The 21,015-nt window shown below is 39.9% G+C and overlaps 1 long non-coding RNA gene across 1 annotated transcript in view; it reads left to right on the top strand.

Annotated features, from left to right (window-relative positions):
- The first annotated feature begins 4,900 nt into the window (after positions 1-4,900).
- LOC115345723 overlaps positions 4,901-21,015 on the top strand; it is a 31,267-nt gene continuing 15,152 nt past the window's right edge. Inside the window, exons 1-3 of the long non-coding RNA XR_003924930.2 lie at positions 4,901-5,272; positions 10,264-10,415; positions 20,835-21,004. This is a non-coding gene — a long non-coding RNA (uncharacterized LOC115345723). The remainder of the gene's footprint in view (positions 5,273-10,263; positions 10,416-20,834; positions 21,005-21,015) is intronic.

A 21,015-nucleotide genomic window follows, 5' to 3' on the forward strand; every position in this document is an offset into this window, starting at 1 on the left:
ACAGCTATTTGCTATTTAGCCTTGGAGAAATATAGTATGATCTGAGTGTGGAAAGTGAAAAATTAGGCTGTAACTGTTCTTTGCGGCCTAGATTGAGTGGTGCCAGATGATAGCGTAGCCCTTTATCTTAGCTAGGATGGGGTGGTTCTGCTTGAGGAACGTTGATGTCGCTGTGATGGCACCAGTGATGAAATAGGAATGCGATTCTCTAGCCTAGATTGGAAGATCGTAGGCTGGGTGGGGTGTGCAGCAGCAAACCCTCCCGTGCTTGGGTGCACGTTGCACTCTGTAGGGCCAGGGAAGGTAAGGGACAGCTACAGCCATTCTTCCACTGATGTCTTCTTGGACAAAGGTTGTTAACACCTCACAATGTCAAGGATGGAGTTGTTTTCAGGACAAGAGTTTGTGTGTCAGTTCAAACTCCCCAGTTTGAAGCCTTCCCATTTTTGTCATTCCACAGGCCTGCCTTCCACAGTCTTTATACAGCCCATTTGAAAACTTTGAATATTAGCTTTGACAGTAATTTCATATTGACTGTGCTTAAGTTGACCTTGGTTTAGAAATTTCCTAATAGCTCCCTGTCCTCAGCCACCTCTACCATAAAGAGTAAATATTCAGAAAAGAATCAAATATTGAACTAAATCAAAGATAAATATCTTTTGGTTAGGTATTTTTCTACACAGCTGGTTGTTCCTGAAGACTGTTCAAAGCCATTCTTTAAGAAATAACTGCATGACTTCAGATGTGAGAACAACGGTACATCTAGACACATAACTGCAAATAGTGTATTACAAGCAACTTCTCTTACATGTACCTGAAATGGATTTATTCCTGGAATCAGCACTTTTCTAGACATGTGTCTCCGGGGACCTGAACTGAATGTTCAACAAGTTTTGAATAAAGAAAGAAAAAGTGTGTGGGAGGTTAGCATGTGCTGTAAGAGTATCTGTTTTATAACAGTCATGGTTGTCACAATAAACGTGATTAATTTGTTCTTCATCACCAGCCACTCCCTTAATTCTTTAGATGGTGGCAAAGATGAATAGGGAGTAGTAAGCTTCATCCTTTTGAAAAGCTGTGAATTTAAACAGTGCCAATCTCATGGTTACAGGCAGTTGACTGAATCACGCGTGAGTTGCAATCAGACCAGTAGTCCTTTTCCTAACAGTGATTTTTAATGTGCCAGTCTTATTTTTCCCTCAGCCCAGCCATATTTCTTTCAATGATGAAAATAAGGACTACTTTTTTCTTTATCAAATTTGCTTTAGTCTGTGGGCACTGAGTGATTCATGTAAATTATGCAATTTACAGAAGATAGGCATTACTTTGGCTCTAAGTTTCCCTGAAATACACAGGTTAGTACTAATATCTTTGAGTCTACCCTCTCACTAACATCCAAGCTCCTATAAATCAATTTCACTTTTATTTTTAAATTTATCTTGATTTTCGATAAAATTACAGAAAAATTATGCCAGTGGGCTCTGTTAGGCACACATAAAATAAATTGATACGTAAAACATTTCTGGTTATCATCTACAGATTTTCTCTTCTGTTGACCCCCTGCTCTCCCTTCTGACGGACAGTGTTGATTCATTCTTGTCAAACTGCTGTTGGTTATTTTTTGCAGTCATCCATCTTGTCCATCAGATGTTGTTTATCTGGAATAACATGTGCTTACCCATTAATTAGCAAAGTAGGTCTGCCTGTTTTTAAAGAGGCCTGGATATTGTTGGGTTAAGTTGCATTCCTATCTCTGCTCTTTGGATATGTGTCAGGTAACAGTTGTAAATTTTGGGTTGTATCTTACAAGTGATCATGAAATTTGTTTGCTGATTTACACAGATGGTCAAAATGGGCAGGCAAAGTTCTGAAACACAGTGGCTGTCCCTTCTCTTTAAGATATTTTGTAATGGCAGTTTGAAAACTCTCCAAACTGTATGCTGAGTAATGTGGCTGTGATTAGCAGAGTTATGAATGACACAGTCAATTTATCTGAACTGACAAAAAAGGGGACTAACGCCTGTGCTTGAGAATTGACATATGAGGATTTGGCCAATCCACCTCAAAGTATAGAAAAGGTATATTCTTCGTATCAGCGAACAGGACTTACTGCTGCTTAATGTGAGTGAGGCTTCAATGGACTATCTGGAGTGTGTATAGATGCTAACTTAAAATAGATGTGGTGATGTGAAGTGTTAAATACACAACTTGTGTGGCATTTCAAATCCCATTTGAATGTAAAATTGAAATTGTCATTTGTCATAACCCAAAATGAGATATAATTCACAGGCAATGAAAAGGGTATTAAAGAAAAGGATACGTGATTTGGTTGTACTTCACAAGTAAAAACCAAGGTTACATAAATGCCCAAGGGACACTACAAATGCATCTGGTGGCAATGCTAGAGCCAAATACCAGTCTCCAATGTACCCTCCCAGTTCTGGATCTTCTATCATTAATATACCAGAAATATCCTTTCTAGTATGGAAGGTGACAATGATTTGCCATATAGGCTAAAGTTTTGGGGGTGGGGGGATTTGGGGGGTTTTATTAACCTTACACAAAGCTTTATAACTAACTTGTGTCACTGGTGGGAACACAAGTTTCCATGAATCATAAAGTAGCTAAGTAAATTTTGCTAGTAAGATAGCCTGCCTTGGCTGTCAGTCAAGCAGATCTTATTGTTCTATTGGTTGTTTTCAGACATTTTTTAATAGACTGAATTAGAGGAAAATGCCTCTTAGCCAGGATCTTGCATTAAAGATGTTGGTAATTCTCACTGTGAAAGCTTCCCCAAAATGATCTGTTTAGTATCTGTTTAAAATTAATGAGAAAATCCAGAAGTAAAACAGGTAATGAGAGTCAATTAATTACTTCAAGCTATAGGGAAAGTAATTCCCAACAGAATAATTTAGGCTATCAGCCTGCAGTCTACAGCTGAGGGACTGAACTGCATAGTGTTATCTACAGCTGGGAACACAACAGCATAAACGTGCCTGAGCATCCCTACTCCACCAGAGCTCACAACTTTCAAAGTAATGGGTATGGTCAGGCAAAGGCTGGAAATAGTGAGCCTGAGAGATGCATGGCAAGACCAGACACTCTCTGTTAAAGCCTTCTACGTCTTTGTGAAGTCCTTGGGCAAAAAAATTTGTAATATTCCATCCTTTTCTTCCAAAGAGGTGACTCATGTCTGGGATCCTGCAACTTTTCCTAAAAGGGGAAGACTGAAACTCCTGCTGTTGTAGAACTGAATTCAATGTTTTTCCTCCCTTCAGACCAACATTTTTAACTGAACGAGAAAACTGGCAGATATTTTGTCAGTTTTTTGTCTTGAAATTCCAAACCGTTAAAAACAACAAAGCCTGTGTCTGAGTTACAAGTTGGGACACGGATAAATGACACAATTGTGTTTGCAGAGGAACAGATGAGTTGACCTTTAGGTCTTTTCAACTTGCTCGCAGTGACTGATGTCAAGTTAGTATACAAAAAAATATCAAATTGCTTCATAATTTACAAAGTAGCTGCCAAACTGTTAGTGCAACATAGTCGAAGGCTGTTTTATTTCTAATTGTGAGGGTTTGGATATTTGTGCTGAATGAGAAGAATGGGCTGCTCGTTAACCTAGCACACCAGCCCTCTGCGGTCCGCCTCCCAATCTGCCGGCCAGTCTCCCCTTCATAACCTTGAAAACGGCTCAGCAATTTCAACCGAACTTGAGATGGGATTTAATCACCTTTATTGCCTAGGAGGGCTATGAGCACTGGGAGCTGGGTAGAAGGAGAAGATTCATGTTGGTGCCCAGACTGACAGAAGCACCATCAGAAACCATCAGTTATCTTGTGGGTTTGACAGGAGCTGCTGAGCCAACCCATGTCTCCAGCTCCAGACTAACTGCCGCAGGTATCCACAACTCAGGCTGGTGTAGGGGGAGAGCAGATGGCCAGGCTTATTGCACTGGAAGGAGATTTAGGGGACAAAGGGCAAAACCAGATAGGAAATCAAATGCTGCTAATTTTGCTGCTCATGGAATAAACTTTTATTGTTAGACTGGCAGAGCAGCCCCACAGGTCACTTTCTGTCAGGGTGTGATACCTCTCACCAATCTAGTTTTCAAATTAGGTGTCAGTTTGGCATGTGTGCCTTTTTTAGTTCTTTTTTTCTCTGCTTCAGAAGACTTATAAATATGATCAGGGATTCTAGGAGTTTCTTTCATTTTAAAGACATTTATTGAATATATATATATATATATATATATATATAATATTAGTGGAAGGAGGGCATAACCAGTACTTGTGTACCTCTTGTGGGGCTCAAAACATAACCAGACTGGTATTTTACACTCTATGTATACTTTAATGTCCTTATAAATTGTCTTCAGTTGACTTTGAAGATGATTGGAGTTACCAAGTAACTGTTTTATGAACAATATTCCAAGATCCAGCAGTTGGCGAAGATAACACAATAGCTTAATTTCATAACTTGCGGCATGTCTCTGCAGAGTGGACATGATTTAAAAAAAATAATATAAAGATCACAATGCACGAATGTTATTGACAGATCAGTGAATGTAGAACCATGTTGCAGCCAGCAAACTCCAACTTTCGTGCTCAGTTGGATAAGCGTTGGGGCTGATCAGCTCTTTTGAAATCTAGTAGAGGCTTTTTATTATTCAGTAGGCTGTTTACTCTGTGACTAACGTTTTGGTGATTTAGAGCAGAGTGTGATGTGCTGATGTGGAAATAAGATTCTGTAAGACAGAGCAGCCTCGGCTGATGAGTGAATTTCAACTTTCAGCCTGGCTGGGGTTTTTTTGTTTGTTTGTTCAGGGGAGGGGGGGAATACTGAAAAAATTATGCATTACAACAGTGAACACTTGGCTGCAGCTCTCATCAAGAGACAAAGGAAGTCATGCCTAATGACTAAAACAGACAGCAGGTTGCAAATTTGGACTTCATGATGCATTCCAGTCAGTAACATGAAAGACAGGAAATATCTTACATGTGCTGCCTTTGGGGAACAAGAGAAGATATGGAGGTCAAGCATGGCTCTACTACATTTGCTGATAAATCTTTTCAATAGTGGGCTTTTTTATCTTTGGTTTTTTTGGTTTTTTTTTTTTCCTTCCCTGAGCAGTGTGGTATTGCCTGCAAAGCAGTGGGAAGATCAAATAGCCTTTCAGCCAGCTGCTCAACATTGGTCACTGCCTTAGAGAACGATGAACCCATCAGCGCAGCTGAGTGCTGCTGTACATCACCCAGCACATGCAGAGGTAAGCTGCGAATGACCTTGAGCACTGTACCAACAGCATTTGGCCAAGATCAGTAAGAATGTCAAGCCGTTATCTCCCAGTGCAATCCAGCAAGCTACTGGAGACAGGAATGACTGTGGAGCAGTTTTTAACTGCTTGCGTTTGAAAGCACATCTAAATTCAATCTAGTGAAATCACTACAACGTTAGAAACCCCTTTACGCTCTTTTGTAAAAATAAGATAGCGGAGTTAAGAAGGTGTCATTCTGGTATCAAAATTTGGGCAAGTCACTAGAAAAATGGTGATCTTAGTGTGGTAATGAACACAGTAAAATGGTGGCTTTTTCTATATGAATGCTGAAAGGCTGTAAAAAATGGCAACTTCACAGTTGCTATCCAAACACATCATAATATAGCAAATTACATTATGTGGTTCCTAATATTTTGGCTGTTATTGTTACTACTAGAATGACAAGTTGGCTGCTTCACAGGTTACTAAGGAGCAGGATCCTTGCTCCAAACAGTTGTCATTTAAAAAAGGAAGGAGTAGAAGTAAAGGAATAAGTTCCATGCAATCAACGGATTTCTCTTGCTCATCTATTTAATTACTTTATTGTGGTGATAATGATGAAGATTTTCTATATGACCATAGCAAAAAATTAGCCCTTCTATGTCAGGAAGAATAAGCTGTCTAGACCTTTAGGTTAGAGAAGGTAAAGGGAAGAATATAGAGATGCACAGGATGAATCTCACAGTAGAATATTTCTCCAATTGCATTGGCTTCACAAGGTCTACAAACGTGCTTAGATATAAGCATGTAGTTAAGCCCTTTGGGTTGGAACCAAGGTGTTTATGAATGGAAATGACATAATTGTGTCCATGGTGCTGCCAAGGTGTACCAGCGCCACCGTGGCTCGACTGCAGTCCTCAGGGTGGTATAAAACCTTGAAGAGCACTCGCTGCCTGCCATGACACAGCTTTGGGGTTCCATTTGGACATGTTAACAGTTTAGATTAATGGTTTTGACTGACTGTAAGTGAGAAATTTAGGGATTTTAGCTCTTCAGTGGATAATTTTTTTTTAATTAATATTCAAGATATTTTCATCTGTCCTGTAAAGAAATCTTGTGAGATTTCTGGTTCTAGACTGTGCCAGGAATGCAGATATGCATGGGAAAAATAACAACCAGAATATACAGAAAATGGTTGGCTCAAAATGTGTGCCAGAAAAAGAGAGAGAGGGCAAAAAGAGGGTGTGGTTTTTTTCCTCCATTTCCTTAGGAGCTAAAGAAAACTATTAATTTATTTTAAAACATGTAAGCCTTTTTCCGGAGTCCTTTTTGAACATTATAATAATCTATGCACTTTAGAAATACTAGGGCCAGAGTAAAGACAGGACTTTACCTATGCATACGTAGGGTTTCAGCCAGCTGGGGCTGGAGACTTACCTAAGCAGGCAGTTGTGTGCTGAATTGAAGTTCATTCCTGTTTCAGCTGAAGTCAATAACAAAATTCAGAATAATTTCAACACTATAGGTTAGGGGATGCAATCCCTGGTTTAGAGTGCAATAAAAATCCACTGGAAGCCCAGAGAATCAGCAAAAAAATACTTTCAGAAGTCTGGATTTCCTCTGCACAGTGAATTGTCAGAACATCTTGTTGCCCAACAAGGTACAAATTAGGTTGTTAGTTTCCCAGCTGCAAGTTATTGGTGTGGGGAATGACACACATCAACAAAGCTGCTTGTGCATATACATATTTCTAAACTTTAAAGAGCTAGTGACAAGGTAATTGTTTGATAGATGCAGTATGTTATGGGATCGCTATCCAAATAACGCGAACATCAATATTTGGTCATATTGTTAGCGTATGAGCAATCTGTCCTCAAATTGTGTCTGAAAGCAACAAAACCACATTTTCTCAGAAAAAGTTGCACTTGCATGTTCAGTGGAGAAGAATCTCTGCTGGTGATAACACGTTGTGGTCAAGTTTCTCAAAATTGCTGAGTAACTTCTGCCAGACAAATACACACTGAATATATTCTGTGAAAACTAAGCGCGCGCTTGGCTGGTAAAGCACAACCCTACTCAGACATGCTTATTCTCTACATGAACTGAGGGAATGAGTCTTGAAATTCCAATTCAGTGAGTTCAAACTTGCATTGCTCTGAGTAACACTAGGAGTTTACGGAGTTAGTGAATAGGATCGCTTGTTTTAATATGAGCCTTTCAGAAAGCAAATTAGAAAAAAATCAGTCAGATCAATAATGTTGAAAATGTCCATTATTATTATTATACTTTGGTCTGCTTGCATTTTTTCTCCATAATCATGTTGTCATAAACATTTTCCATTGAAAATATGAACAACTCTTTTATTTTTCCAACCCAATGAATTTCTAAGAAGATGAACTGAATAACATTTCCATAAATCAGAAAGCTTTAATGTTACCAGGGAGGAGGGAACTTGTTTCAGTTTGACAGAAGATTTTGCTCTTCTAGAAACTTGGGTTTTTTTTTTTTCTTTTTTTTTTTTTTTCCTCTGTTGTGTTTTTATGCATTTGGGCTATCCATGAATGAAGTTAAAAGGCAGTTTTGATGTATGAGGTAAGAAAATTATCAATACTAGATTTTAAAGCATTTAAGATGATTCTGACCTTAGCAGTGTTAGTCCTGTTAAACCAATAAATTAGAAGTGACTCTACTTTATATTAATAACAAATATAAGCAGGCTTAAAATTTCTGTAAAATGCCTATTCACATTTCCTGTGCACATCAGTGAAAGATAGCTGTGATGTTTTCTCTCCTATTTTTCTGACTCAGCCAGCATTTCTATTTATATAGGCATTTTCAATCCTTTGCAGAAGTATTTGAAAACATGCACCCAGCTAAGAACTGACATGCAGGGTCACATCCTAGGAGACAGTTGGAAACATGGCTATAGCATAGCATGTACGTTTGGCACACACATATATATAACATATCCCTTTTTGTAAAAGGGATACGGTGTGGATTTTTCTGTGTACGACTTATTTGCATGTATAACTTATTAATGAGGCCTGGGGAGATCCCACACTCCAGTCTCACTCTTACCACATCACCAGCAGCATATCTAGCAAGGATATCTGCTCTTCTATGTGCCGGGCAGCTGATTTTCATGGTCACGTCATAGCTGGATGTCTGGGGATGGGGGGATGCAGCAGCAGTCGTTGTTGCCAGACAGCCAGACACATCTGGTACGTGGCTGCGGTTCTTTCCCACGTGGGATGTGTTTCCAGTTACAAGGGGGGAAATCAGCAGGACCCTCACTCGGGGAAGGGGAAGGCGGGGGTGGGCAGCTCAGCAGTTTTTCCAGGGTGCAGACCTGCACCACCTGGTCGTGGAGAGGGGCCTCTCGGAAAAGGCTGGCAGAGTGTGGGCAGCAAGCCAGTGCTTTTCCTGCTCCAACAGGCTTTTAGTCTCTTCTTGCATGATACGAAAGAGTTGCTTTATTTAGATGTTTTGTACAAAGCAGTTTATCATTTTTGAAGAGCAATAAGGTTTACAACACAACTATGTGCAAAACGAGACAGAAGGCCAACAAGCAAGCCCCAGCATCTGGCTCAGGTGCTGACACCCATGTGGCAGTGGCTACCGAGTGCTCAGCATGAGCTGCCTTATCCCATTTCTCAGCTCCGATACCATGTTGCCATCTCCTTTTTTGGTTGGTCTGTTGTTTTTTCTGGGGGAGATTGTTTTGGTTTTTAAGTGTGCTGTAACCTCAGGCTTAAACAAGGCAGTAAAGAGACTGCATGAAGACAAAAGCAAAATACATACCGGAGGGCTCTAAATTAACAAGGAGGTTGCTGTAGAAAACTTACTAAAAGCTGTGACCCTTTCTTTTGTGGACACACACTAAGTCTCTGTGAAATTCCTTCCAGTCCTCAGGGATACTTACAAACAGGGCGAGCAGGTCCTCCTGCAGGTTGGGCTTCTTCACTGCTTGTACTAAATCTTTAATAAATATCTTAAGTAACATGGGGTTTGATAGAGAATTGCAAGGCAGTTAGATCTTCATCTTGTGTCACTATAACATTAATATTTGCATCTAGTTTTGGTTTTGGTCTCCTATTCCATTTTTTATGCAGAAAAGTGTTTCCTTCCCCTTCGATGTGATGCTTTGTCATGAGTCTTCTGGGAACTGAAGTGAACGTTATCAAATCCCTCACTCATCAATATTTTTTCCTAAGCAATTCCCACAGCTGGGAAATAAATGCAAGACCATTACACAGCAAATCAACAAAAAGTCACAGCTTGCTTTTATATATATATCCAAGAGTGGAAAAAGCAAAATCATGAACCTGTTCATAATGCATTAACCTGTTCATAATGCATTACCATAGAATCTGTAGATACATACACCTTTATTAGAGTTACTATTAACAAATATTTCCAAAGCAAATGGATTCCTTTTCTTCAGGAAGTCTCCCTGGTTATGAAGTATTGTTTATGGCTTAAAAGTTTATTTCAGCATCTTCCCACTCAGATGTTAGTGTCTTGAATCCTGCACCATAATTAGCTACATGTGCGTACCGGAGTACTGGTCATTGTTTTTATCTATAGTGGTCTGTCATACCTGGCTACCTTTAAGCTCATTGTTTCTTGTTTGTCACTGCGTTCCTCTATTTGTGTATGATTGTATTTGCCAAACACCTACAGCTAATGATACAGAAGTGCAAGTCTTTAGAAATATAACAGAGAAATTCATCTTGGGAAAAGTATTATGGATTTTTAAATGTTATTGCATTTAATAGAATCACATTGACCTTCAGAGAAGTTTCAAAATGGAAGATGCTCTGTCTTAGCCTACTGTTGCTGTATCTATGTTATATTGTAAAAGGCATGGTCACTTCTGGGTAGGGTCCTACAGAAAGGTTAGGTTCCTGAAGAAAGACAAAGAATAATGCCAAAGTCCCAGCTGGGATCCAGACATTCTTGCAGGATGGTGTGTACTTTCATTCTGGTTTTCTTTGCTTCAGGTTCCCAAGGTGGGCAGGATAACACCAGAACACGCACCCTGAGTTGCCCTTGCCAGTGTCACCTGTCACTCCTCAGGGATTTGGGCTGTTTGGCCAGAAAATGGCTCTTCTTCCCCGAAGCCCGTCTGATTTAAGTGCATCTTTTCTTCAAGGTAAGTAGCAGTTAAATAAGGAGCAAATTCTGCATTTCTTCTGTAGCTTTTCATAAATCATTCTACATACAAGGGCAGATTTTCAGCAACGCATGCTGGTGTAGCTTAATCAAAAGCTTCATGGAGACCTGTGGATCAGAGCCGTGCCAGCTTACAGCAAGCTTTCCAGGGGGAAACCCCTCTGTTGTCTTGAAATCCAAAGGGTGCACAATGAGCATGGTGTTTCTTAGGAAAAAAAGTCGTGTGAGCTACAGAAACAAAGAACAGAACATCTTTATTAATCTGAAGAAAGCAAACACCTGAAATGTGCCTTGAAAGATATGCCAGCTGCTCGTGCACCTTAGTTTGTTTTAGAGGGAAAGATGGGCGATAGGGCACTTCGTTTTCAGATGCAGTCGGGCCTCAGCCACTGTGAAATAATTCTGCGGTTGCTGATGAGAGGGTTTCCTTAACTGAACTGAAAATGTTTCAGCAGGTCTCAGATCCCAGGCACGAGACACCAGTGACTAATCTGCTCAGTTCACAGATTTCCTTGTTCTCTTCTCCCTACTTTTTTTCTGTATTTCTTCTGAGTTATGTTTGTTTTATGGTTTCTGTAAGCATGAGGAGAGCCAGCAGGGCTGACGGAGGTAACTGAAGCTGGTACATCCCCTATGCAGGTTTCCAGCTGGTGTATTTTCCTGTCTCACACCAGAGTCCCCAGGCTGTTCTTGCTCAGATTAGGTGACGTTATCAGCCACTGATCAGGCTCTTGCAGGAAGTTACATTTTTGTGAACCAAAAAGGAAAGGATAAGCAGATCCGTGTTTTATTTTTGTTCTGAAAGGGAGACACAAATGCTGGGATAAGACCACACTGTCCATCCTTAAAAGAGTGGAGTACTTCCTCAGGGTCAAATGTGGGATTTGTATTCAAAATTTATTACCTATTATTTTGTTTCACATTTGTCAAGTTGTGATAGCAAGGTGCAGCCAGGAATAACTAAGGCTGGCTATTTTTTGAAGGGCAAAAACTTGTTAAGACTTTGAAGAGGGGTCATGTGTTTCAAATCAGAAGTACCAAGGAAAAACTGATTTTTGAAAGTTCAAGGGCGGGAGTTGGGCTATGCGAGGAGGCTGTGCTGGCTTTTCAGTTTGGAGTTTCACAGCCCGTGTTTACACTTACAAATGTGTATCTGTTGATTCAGTTCTTTACAGAGACCTCAGCTGGGACAAACAGGTTGTGGTATGTGTGGGAGGATCTTTGCCAGCAGCTAAAGTCTGTCTCGGAGGCCAAGCTGCCCATAGGGAAGGGGCTAGCTTATCCTGATATTTGGATGGGATCAGTATTTGTCCATCATAATAGCAGGGCTCTGCACCCGTATTCCAGTTGAACCTCAGCTGTAACATGACTGAAATACAGGGAGAGCAGTATTGCGGCCTTACTGAATTCATGTTGGCACCTTGTCGTTTGAAGCTTTTCTTTGTGTACCTAAAGCACAGCAGATGTTTTTAAAGCACCCTTATTTTCTCCCACCTATTACAGTAATAAGCAAAAATACTTTAGAAAGATCCTCTAATAAGACGTTCCTAATGAAGAACTGCTGCCTGTCTTATACAGTTCCCTTCAGAGTATTGTTGTTTAATAACTCAAGTATGTGATTTGTAGCATCCTTTTGGGGAAACTGTCCTACCATGTAACACCCTTTTTGGAAGGCTGTTTGCAATATGTACCTGTGAGCTCACTTCGTTCAAATTCATGTTGCTTTAAAGCTGTTACTCCGATGTACACACACATTTTGCTTACAGCAGTTTATAATTTTCTTTCTTGGGAAGCTTGCAGGCTTTCTTTTTTTTTTTTTTTTTTTTTTTTCCCCTCCTAAGCTGAGAGTTTTAAACCTAAGGAGGACCATGGGAGCAGTTTCCATTAAACTATTCCAAAATTCAACTGTGGCACTGGAGCTGTTCCCTTAGACTAAATTCCACCTCAAATAGCTGGTTTTCCCTGATATTTTTCAGGGAATATAGTAAAATACTACGTATTATCCTTTATTTAGCGTCACTAGTGCCACACTATACAGGAAGTCCACTTGGCTGGTCCTGGGGTTTAAAAAAAAGCCTAAACTTGTACTTCACACTTTTCTTGTCACAGAGTCCTGCATGCTTTCTTCTCTCTAGAAAATGGTTCAGTGTTGTTGGTGTCTCTTGCCATTATTGCCCCATTTTTCTACTTTTAACATATTTTTCATTAGCGTGCCGTAATTCATGTTGAAATTCAGTGTGCCTGCGTGTATTTTAACTTTTTGGTCCGTTCTTGCATGAGCTCTGACTTTACTCACACACAGACAGCAGGTTAGCAATAACAGGTTTTACTGAGCATTCGTGGGTTTTATCATAATTATCTTTTGACTAGACAAAAGAAAAAATAAAAAAGGAAGATGAAAGCACTCCCCTGTGCACACCCCACAGGTTCCCAACCAGAACGGAGCGACAGTGATGTCATGCTGGTCATTTTGTGCCTCACGGAGCCCATGGCAGAGTGAGGCATCTCCGTCAGCCCCAGCCATTTTTCCCTGCTGGCTTCCCCAGCCACCCATGGCCTTGGCTCCAGCGGGTCAGGACCCCTACTCCAGCCCCGTCCCATCTCTACAAGCTGACAAACCCTGGTATTGGCCCTTGGCTTGTTTTCCAAAAGTTAATTTGCTATTTCCCAACTCTTAAAACACATTTTGACCTGCCTGTGTTTCTGTAAATATCCTCTTTGCTTGTCACAGCTATTTCCATGATAAAATGACCGCTCGCATGGTGTCAAATAATTGGCAGGAACAAAAGAGAAAAATAATCAAGACCGGTGTTTTTTCCTGTTTCTTGACTCTAGACGTTGCTCATTGAGGATGCAGATCTGCTGAAAACCAATACTATCTAAAAAGAAAACAGTTTCCCTTTACTCTCAGACTAGCATTAAAAAACAATTAATCTCTTAAAACAAATTGATTCAAAGTTCTCAAAAAAAGGAATGTGTTTAAAGGTGAATGGGAAGACATATGTTTTTGTAATGGATAGTGTGTTTTTAGGTAGTATACATTTTATGAAAGTCATAAAGCTTTATGAATTTTAATGAATGTCCTTCTCAGAAGAACTTGAATCTTATTGTCAGTATGTTATCTGGGAAAAGGTCACCAAATCTGTTCCTAAATAAGAGGAAGTTGCAAATGGGAGATTACATAGGTTTGGGAAGAGAGTTTAAAATAAATCCCTACATGCACTTCGGCGTTTGCACTGAGGGAAGTGCATGGGCAATATAGCAAAACCAGTTGCCTGACTTCAGAATTCTTTTGGTTTTTCTCTGTGTCCAAAAACTAGAAAACCTCTACGCCATGCAGGATTTATCTTCTGTTGCAGGAAGTTGATTCCCTTTCTTGAGACAAGTAAGATATGACCTGCTCGCTATTCTCAGAAGCTGCAAGTTGCTAAACTTCAGATTCATAGCTGAACTTCAGAAAAAAAGGTCCCTGAAATCACTGCGTGTCTGTGTCTTAGGTGCTGGCTGGCACCCAAGCCATAGGTGTGCCTCCACTGAGCTCAAAATACAGTACACCAGTCACCTTGATGTGCACACTGAATTTAATTCTAGCTATAGCTAGGGGCACAACCATGTTATAATTCCTGGTTCAAACCCCATTACGTTTATGGACCAAGCTTGCAGTATGATCCTGTGAAATGGCACAAGATCTGTTTCAGCAGAAACTGGGAAGCAATGATTTTTATCAATTTTTTTCCCTGTTAACTTTAAACTGTTGACATGGTGCTAAATTCGGTACGCTGAAGGTGTTTCCATGTGTCACTTCTAATAGGATACAGGTGTCAGACAATTTGAGATTATTTCAAACCTAATTTTCTTAGAGTGAAGATACAAACAGTTACACCAGAAGCAGATGTTGGGCCTTTCTCACCCCTCCGAAATGTGGTTTGGCATCCATCCAGGCTGAGTCTATGGGGAAAAAGAGAAAATTATATTTAATTTTAGCTTGCTTGGTTTCCTCCTTTCAAAATCTACATGAATGTGCAATAAAAAAACCCCATCCCTTTTCCCTCTGCTTACACAGGGACTAAGTATCTAGTTGCAAACAGATGGAGAACAGGCAGGTTGGGACGTGAACGGTTTTCCGTCTCCACACTATCACTATGTGGCCCAAAATCTGGCATAAAATGCTATCTTTTCCTTTTTGCCCTCTTACCACTGTCTCTGTCAGTTACTTTTCTAGTGCATTGGTTGGAAGTAACAGCCAGGAAACAGAGGTGGCAAGAACTGCGCTTAAACAACAAGTTCGGGGTCCTGCCTCTGGTCCACCGCCATTGACCCACCTGGGGGTGGTCACAGGGACTCAAGAGAGAAAACCTAAGAGCATCTCCTTCCTTTTGCCTTCAAGCTGCTATGATTTTCCGTAGCTTTTCTTATTTTTTGAAGCAATGGTCCTTTGCCACCGTGTGTTGTTCATGCAGTTTTATATATGACTGGAAGTAAAATCTCAGCTATATGGCATGGATGCAAAAACTAGATCACTTGTTGGCACTGGGCTTTCCTGAGGCTGGTACGTGTTCTCCATCAAGAGTAGCTTCACTGAGTTTAGTTACACTTCATCAGAACTCATGTAAGTGACAGAAAAATTGAGCTCGTAATCGTGGTATTACAACCTTGTAGAAAAGACAACCCTATTCTGAGGTTCACCATGCGAATTTTGGGTTCTGCTGCTCAAATACATCTTTCTCCACCTGCTTGTAGTAAATTAATCTTATAACTATAAATCCCACTTGTGCTACAACCTTATTTAAAGTCAAGTTACCATAAAATGATACAGTTGAACAGTTTTAGTCCAAATAACCACACGTGAAAAAAAACCCTTAAGGATTTCATAAAATGTGTTGTGGAGATGGCTATCCATTTTTTTAAATCAATATTTGTTGGTCATACAAATGCTACTGAAAAGTTGCCATCATAACCTAACAACAAATCCTTTAAGAGTTAAGAGCCATAAATGTATACTGGGAAGTGGAGTGGCATATTTATATCATCCAGCCCTAAATGCCAGAGGAAGAAGGGCACAAAGTCCTTGCACACACGGTGAGGACTCCCCAGACTGGTAAATACACAAAGGGAAAATCGGCAGATGGTGGACAGGAGGCATTAATGCCGCTGCTCGTCTGCTCAGTGTCGGTACAGATTGCACCGGGAAGGTTCTCGAGTCAGCTCCCCACCAAGGCCACTGACGGAGGTGGGTGAATATGATCAACAGAAAGCATCAAGTGCTGGCTTGCAAATCAAAGGCAAAACTGGAAATGCCACTCTGCAAATGGCGTTTTAACTGCGCTGCCAGGAAGTTATCTAGAGGCATTTGAAGACCAACCCGGTAACAGGAAATTAATCAAAAGCATTTTTGAGCGGATCCTCGGCCGGTGAGTGCTGCTGCGCCTATTTATACTGCTGAACTATGGCAATTTACCCCTGTTAAGGATCTGCTCAGATGTCAGATATTAGCCACTGCCAGAACAAGTGACCTTTCTGCACAGTACATTAAGAAGAGAACAAAAAGATGGAAATTCCCATTTTCCAAGCGTGGTCCAAATAAACCTCTGTGCTCTTGTTAGACCAGCTGTGTTGAAGAGGAGTGATTATAACAAGCCTTTTTTTTTTAGCCTGCACCTGTCTCTCCTTCCGCAGCTGAGGACACACTGGAATCTACTTCCCTACAGACCTGATCCTGTAAAAGCTTCAGGTGGAAATTAAATTCATCATTATCTACATCTATTTTTACTTAACCACTTGAGGGGAAAAAACCACCTGAAGGCCAGCAGTTACTGGAATATGCAGTAGCTAGTCACCTGCAGTGAAGAAAAGCTCCCCAATTTCTCCATCCCCAAACAGATGAAATTTTCTTTTTTAGTTTTCACTCTTATGGCTGTCAAGGTCTTGCAAAGGAGAGAGGATCAGGTGGCCGTTAGCTGCAGTCAGTCTCTTGAGAAGGTGACAGCTTCACTCCCACCTAAGCGGAAAGGTTCCCTCTTGCTTTAGGCACAGCCACACGGATCAAAGCAGTAACTCTGTTTTATCAAGAAACGTACAGGAAAGAAGCGTGCCAAACTACTGTGGAAAACACGTAAGTGTGATTTTTCTGAGAAATGTAAGACTTTCCTAGAGCAAAACTGGGTTCAGCATTGTCCCTGGAGAAATGGGAGACTGCAGAACTGTCATTTTTCCTCCTAGAGTATCCCTTTATTTTAAAAATGTTTAAAGTCTGCAGGGTGCCATGAAATATTCCACTTATTCTATGTAAGCAAGCAGTGGCATTTCTAAAGCATGGGTTTCATTTAAAGTATCTCCCCTCTTTTGTAGGAATAACTTTTTTATACTTGGTTATTTTGCTCAGGTAATTCTTACACATTGATCTCATCCACCTTCAGAGCTGAAGTTTCTCCATATTCCCTCAGTTGCTATTCACCTATGAACATGCATAGTGCCAGCAGTTTCATTCCTGGCACAGTGATACAGGAAAACTAATAGCTTCAAAATAGGCATTATTGGCATTTTTTTTGGATCCAAAATTATTGGATTTTTCTGCCTTTAAAATGTGATGCCTGGAAACTGACTGGCACTATATAAGCAAATTATTCTTTTTACAGTAAGTCAGACATCCCACATATTCTATATTTCTGGGGAAGAAGAAATCAAAGTAGAACTTGAATTGTTTTGTGACAAGATGCTGTATATGACTGAGGCAAGACAGCATGATGCTCACTGAAAATTACTAGCCAAAAACGTGCATAGCACTGAAACATGTCAAAACAGGGTAAGAATAATAAAGTATTGTCAAACAAAATGTTGCTTCATGTTCATCCAAAATGTCACACTAGGTTTTATCATGTGGCAATTAGGTACGAGGTTCTAAAAAGATTAATTTTCCAGGAGAGTGTAGTTATTTCTATTGTAGATTAATTCTACTCTTCTCACTGCCTACTTGAAATAAGGATAAAATTAGATTTTTCAGAATAATATTTTTAATGCAAACAATCCAAATGCATTTAATGCAAACAATATCCCCCAAAATGTCTTACCACAGAATAAAAGCCAAGCTAAACAAGAAACTTGGAAAACTGTTTTAAATATTTTAAGAGATAAGTTTTAGAAAGATGCCAGACTTAGTGAGGATTTTTTTGCCTCCTAAAAATAGTTGCTGATGTATTTATCTTCTATAACAGTAAGGCACTCATTGCAAGGTTTTTTTTAATTTTAAGGCAGTACTGGAACTTTGCATAGTTTGATTCTCTGTCATCTGGGTTTTGAGCAGAATTACATCCACAAGTGCAGCCGTTCAGGATTATGACTGCATGATACAAAATGACTACTTTTGACATATTAATCAGCTAGTGAATAGAGTCCCTAAAAACTTGGGATACGAACCAGGAAACGTTATTCATTAATTTTGTTTATGGTGATTTAATTTTAATTATAATACTTTAAAGCTATTTAAATCTACAACTCCATCATACGTAAGTTAATGTAGCATATTTTTCAAAAATAATCAAGGCCTGGTAATATAGATCACTACAGAGCCTGTAATGAAATCTTTGATGAGAGTTTCAAAGTGTTTTTTAAATGTGCACGCGGCTTATAAAAAGTGCTTTTACAAAAGCTCTACTTCTGTCATTGTGACTTCACAAATGTTGCTCTGGCATTGTCCAAATTTTTCATTCAAATTCAAAATGGAAATGTTTGTAATTGAGTAATTGCCTTGCAAATAAATATTCTCTGTAGGTAGGAAAACCAAATAATTTTCACACCTGTTTTCCTGCATAGGTGGTGATAAAGAATATTTTTCTACAGACCATAAAGGCCTTTAATGCTATTAATGCCATTATGCCTTGCAGAAATAGGGTGTTGGTGATACCCGTTTTGGGTGTTTTCTTCTCTGAAGAGACGGTACAGGGTCTGATCTTACAGCTGTAGTTTTGGCACCATCACGATGGTTAAAGAGGAGTTCACCCTGCCACTGACAACAGAATAAATCTCACTGCTGTATGCACCTTGGGGAAGGATTTCATGAGCTGGAGGACTGTTTCTCTGCCATTTGCTGTTTTTTATTCTGTAGGAACCAGTGCGCACCATTTATCTATTACTCTCATCACAGGTTTTGTTCCCATCTGTGCCTTCTCAAGCGGTGCTCAAAAAGCGGCACCCTTGCAGGGGTCCATCAGGAGTCATCTCACCTATGTCAGCAAGCCTCCCAGCCCTGCACCTCTGACAGCTGAAAAATTGGGGTGGAAGGTGTTTTTTTTTTTCTCCTGGAATAATTTCCTTGTAATTGAATTACATGTTTAAGACAGGCTTTCACTGCCTTGTGTTACAACATAGGAGCTCACAGGTTTCCAGCGATAAGCAGGCTGGCTCTAGGCAATTAGAAAACCTCAGGGTTTTAAGAGTCTAGTCACTAAAATATGTTACAGCTCAAGTCATTGTTTAACAATCCGAGTCTCTTACAGCTGTGAAACACTCCCATCATCAAGTAGGTCTCTGGGACTCCCTCAGGAACGGCAGGCTCTAGATATCCAGCTGCTAGGAACAAAAATAAATCTCTTTGAAGACTTATTTGCCATCATATTGTGTGAGGACTTAGGAAGGCTGAAATATTTTAATCATTAATCTCCATTCATCAAATCTTGTCATTCTTAACAAAAATCCAAAATAGTTTCAGCTGTGAGTTGAATGTCGATGACACCAAATTCTGTACATAGATATCAATTTTGTGGTTAAGATATGCCACACGCAAGCCCTGCCTCTCGCAATCAAAACAATTCCTGCCCATGCAGAGACACTAGAGAGCATTTCATAACTCATTGTTATTTACGCTCCTAGCTATCGTGGAAGAATAACAGCAGAACTTTAATAGCTGTTGATCACAAACCTCTGTTAACCAGTATTATAATCTTTTCTGTTAATGCTCAAACAGCCTATGGTACTGACACAGTGTTTGTTATCATTACCACGGTATAATACTAGCAGCAGTAATCGCTGCTATTAGAAGTGATTACCTCATAGAAATATTCATTGCAGAAGCTTGGTTGGGAAAGTATCTTAATGCCTGATCAAAAACTCAACAGAACCTGTAGGTCTTTATTTTAGTGGAGTGCGAAGAAAATCCATTTTTCTTCTCTTTTTTCCGCGCTGCTTGTTTTAAAGTAGTGACTGTTTCTATTTTTTTCTCAAGATTTCTAATTCTTATTGCTGACCTAGAAAGAAAGGAAATAAAAAACAAAGTCAAGGAAAATTTGGCTGGAGTTAAAACATTCCTTGACCTCTTCCTTGCTAGTACTTGTAAACATGAGATAAATTAATAGCAAACGTGTTGCACAACTTAGAGGTGAGTTCTTAATGACTTAAAGACTTTTAGGCTGGCAAATATTTCCAAAGGGACCCCAAGATATTTCTTTAGACTGGTTTTCCTTATAGCGTTCCTTTTTTTTTTATAAGCAATGTTTTGCTTCTCCCAGCCTTCCACCCTTCCTTCTTGAGCAACCCAGAGACCATTAATGCTATGTTTGTGATGTTGGGCTAGTCTGTGATGTGCAGTCAGCAGAAGAAAAGGTTACTGCATGTGGGAAAACACGCTCGGTCTCTATATGCACAAATATTGGAAGTGTGCACTTCAAAGGAAGAGCAGTTTACTGCTGGCCAAGTGCGTGGCTATTGCATGAACGTCCTAATGATTCTTTGCTCTCCTAGAAGAGACAAACTCCTCCAGACTTCACAAAAACTTTGCATCAGCACTTCTTAATATCATCTGTCAGAGGGACAAAAAGCCCTGCAATCATTTAGGGAGAAAAACCTTATCCCACTTCAGAGACAAGATAACTTTTAGGGGTGCAGAGGTTAGGTTGTCTTCTTAAATCAATACAACATGGGGATGAGGAATAAAAAGGCCTAGCCCAAGAGTTATTTTCAAGGGCTTTTATTTTCTTTTGAAGCACGAGCCAAAGCCCATCGCAGGCTCCTGTGGAAATGTTCGCATTAACATCAGTATTTAATTTTTCTGTGTTTTGGATCTATTTGAAGAAGGACAGAGAATAATGTTAAAATTGCTATAAACCATTAAAAATATTTCGACCTGCTCTTGAATTTTTACTTTTTTTTTTTTAAGCTGTGTGGTTTTGACTATGGTTTTATTTATGCCTATTGCTGCAAGTAGGGATGAGAGCCTGGGCAGTGCTTATGCAAAGTGACGAGGAGACTCTTGCAGTAGCCCTGCTGACCTCACCTTCTTTCTTAGTGCAATTTTCCACCCAGTTTTCTGTAGCTTCTGATTTTTTATTTAATTATTCCCTTCCAGAGAAGACTTTTCCTGTATCGTTATTTCCAAGAGCTTTCTGTCTGATTTATTTTCTATTTTCAGTACTCAATGAAGCAGAAAAACAATGTTAGTCTTCGGCGGCCTGGGAAAATAACAAAAGTTCGCGAAGGTGGTCTCCAGATGATACAGCCCTCGCCGAAGCAATTGCGCCGTTCTGCGTTTCCCCCGACAAGGGAGCAAATCTATGATGGCAGCAGGGCTGGCAAGTGCAGGTAAGCTGCCT

Source organism: Aquila chrysaetos, chromosome 1 (genome assembly GCF_900496995.4).
Source record: "Aquila chrysaetos chrysaetos chromosome 1, bAquChr1.4, whole genome shotgun sequence".
Lineage (NCBI taxonomy): Eukaryota > Metazoa > Chordata > Aves > Accipitriformes > Accipitridae > Aquila > Aquila chrysaetos.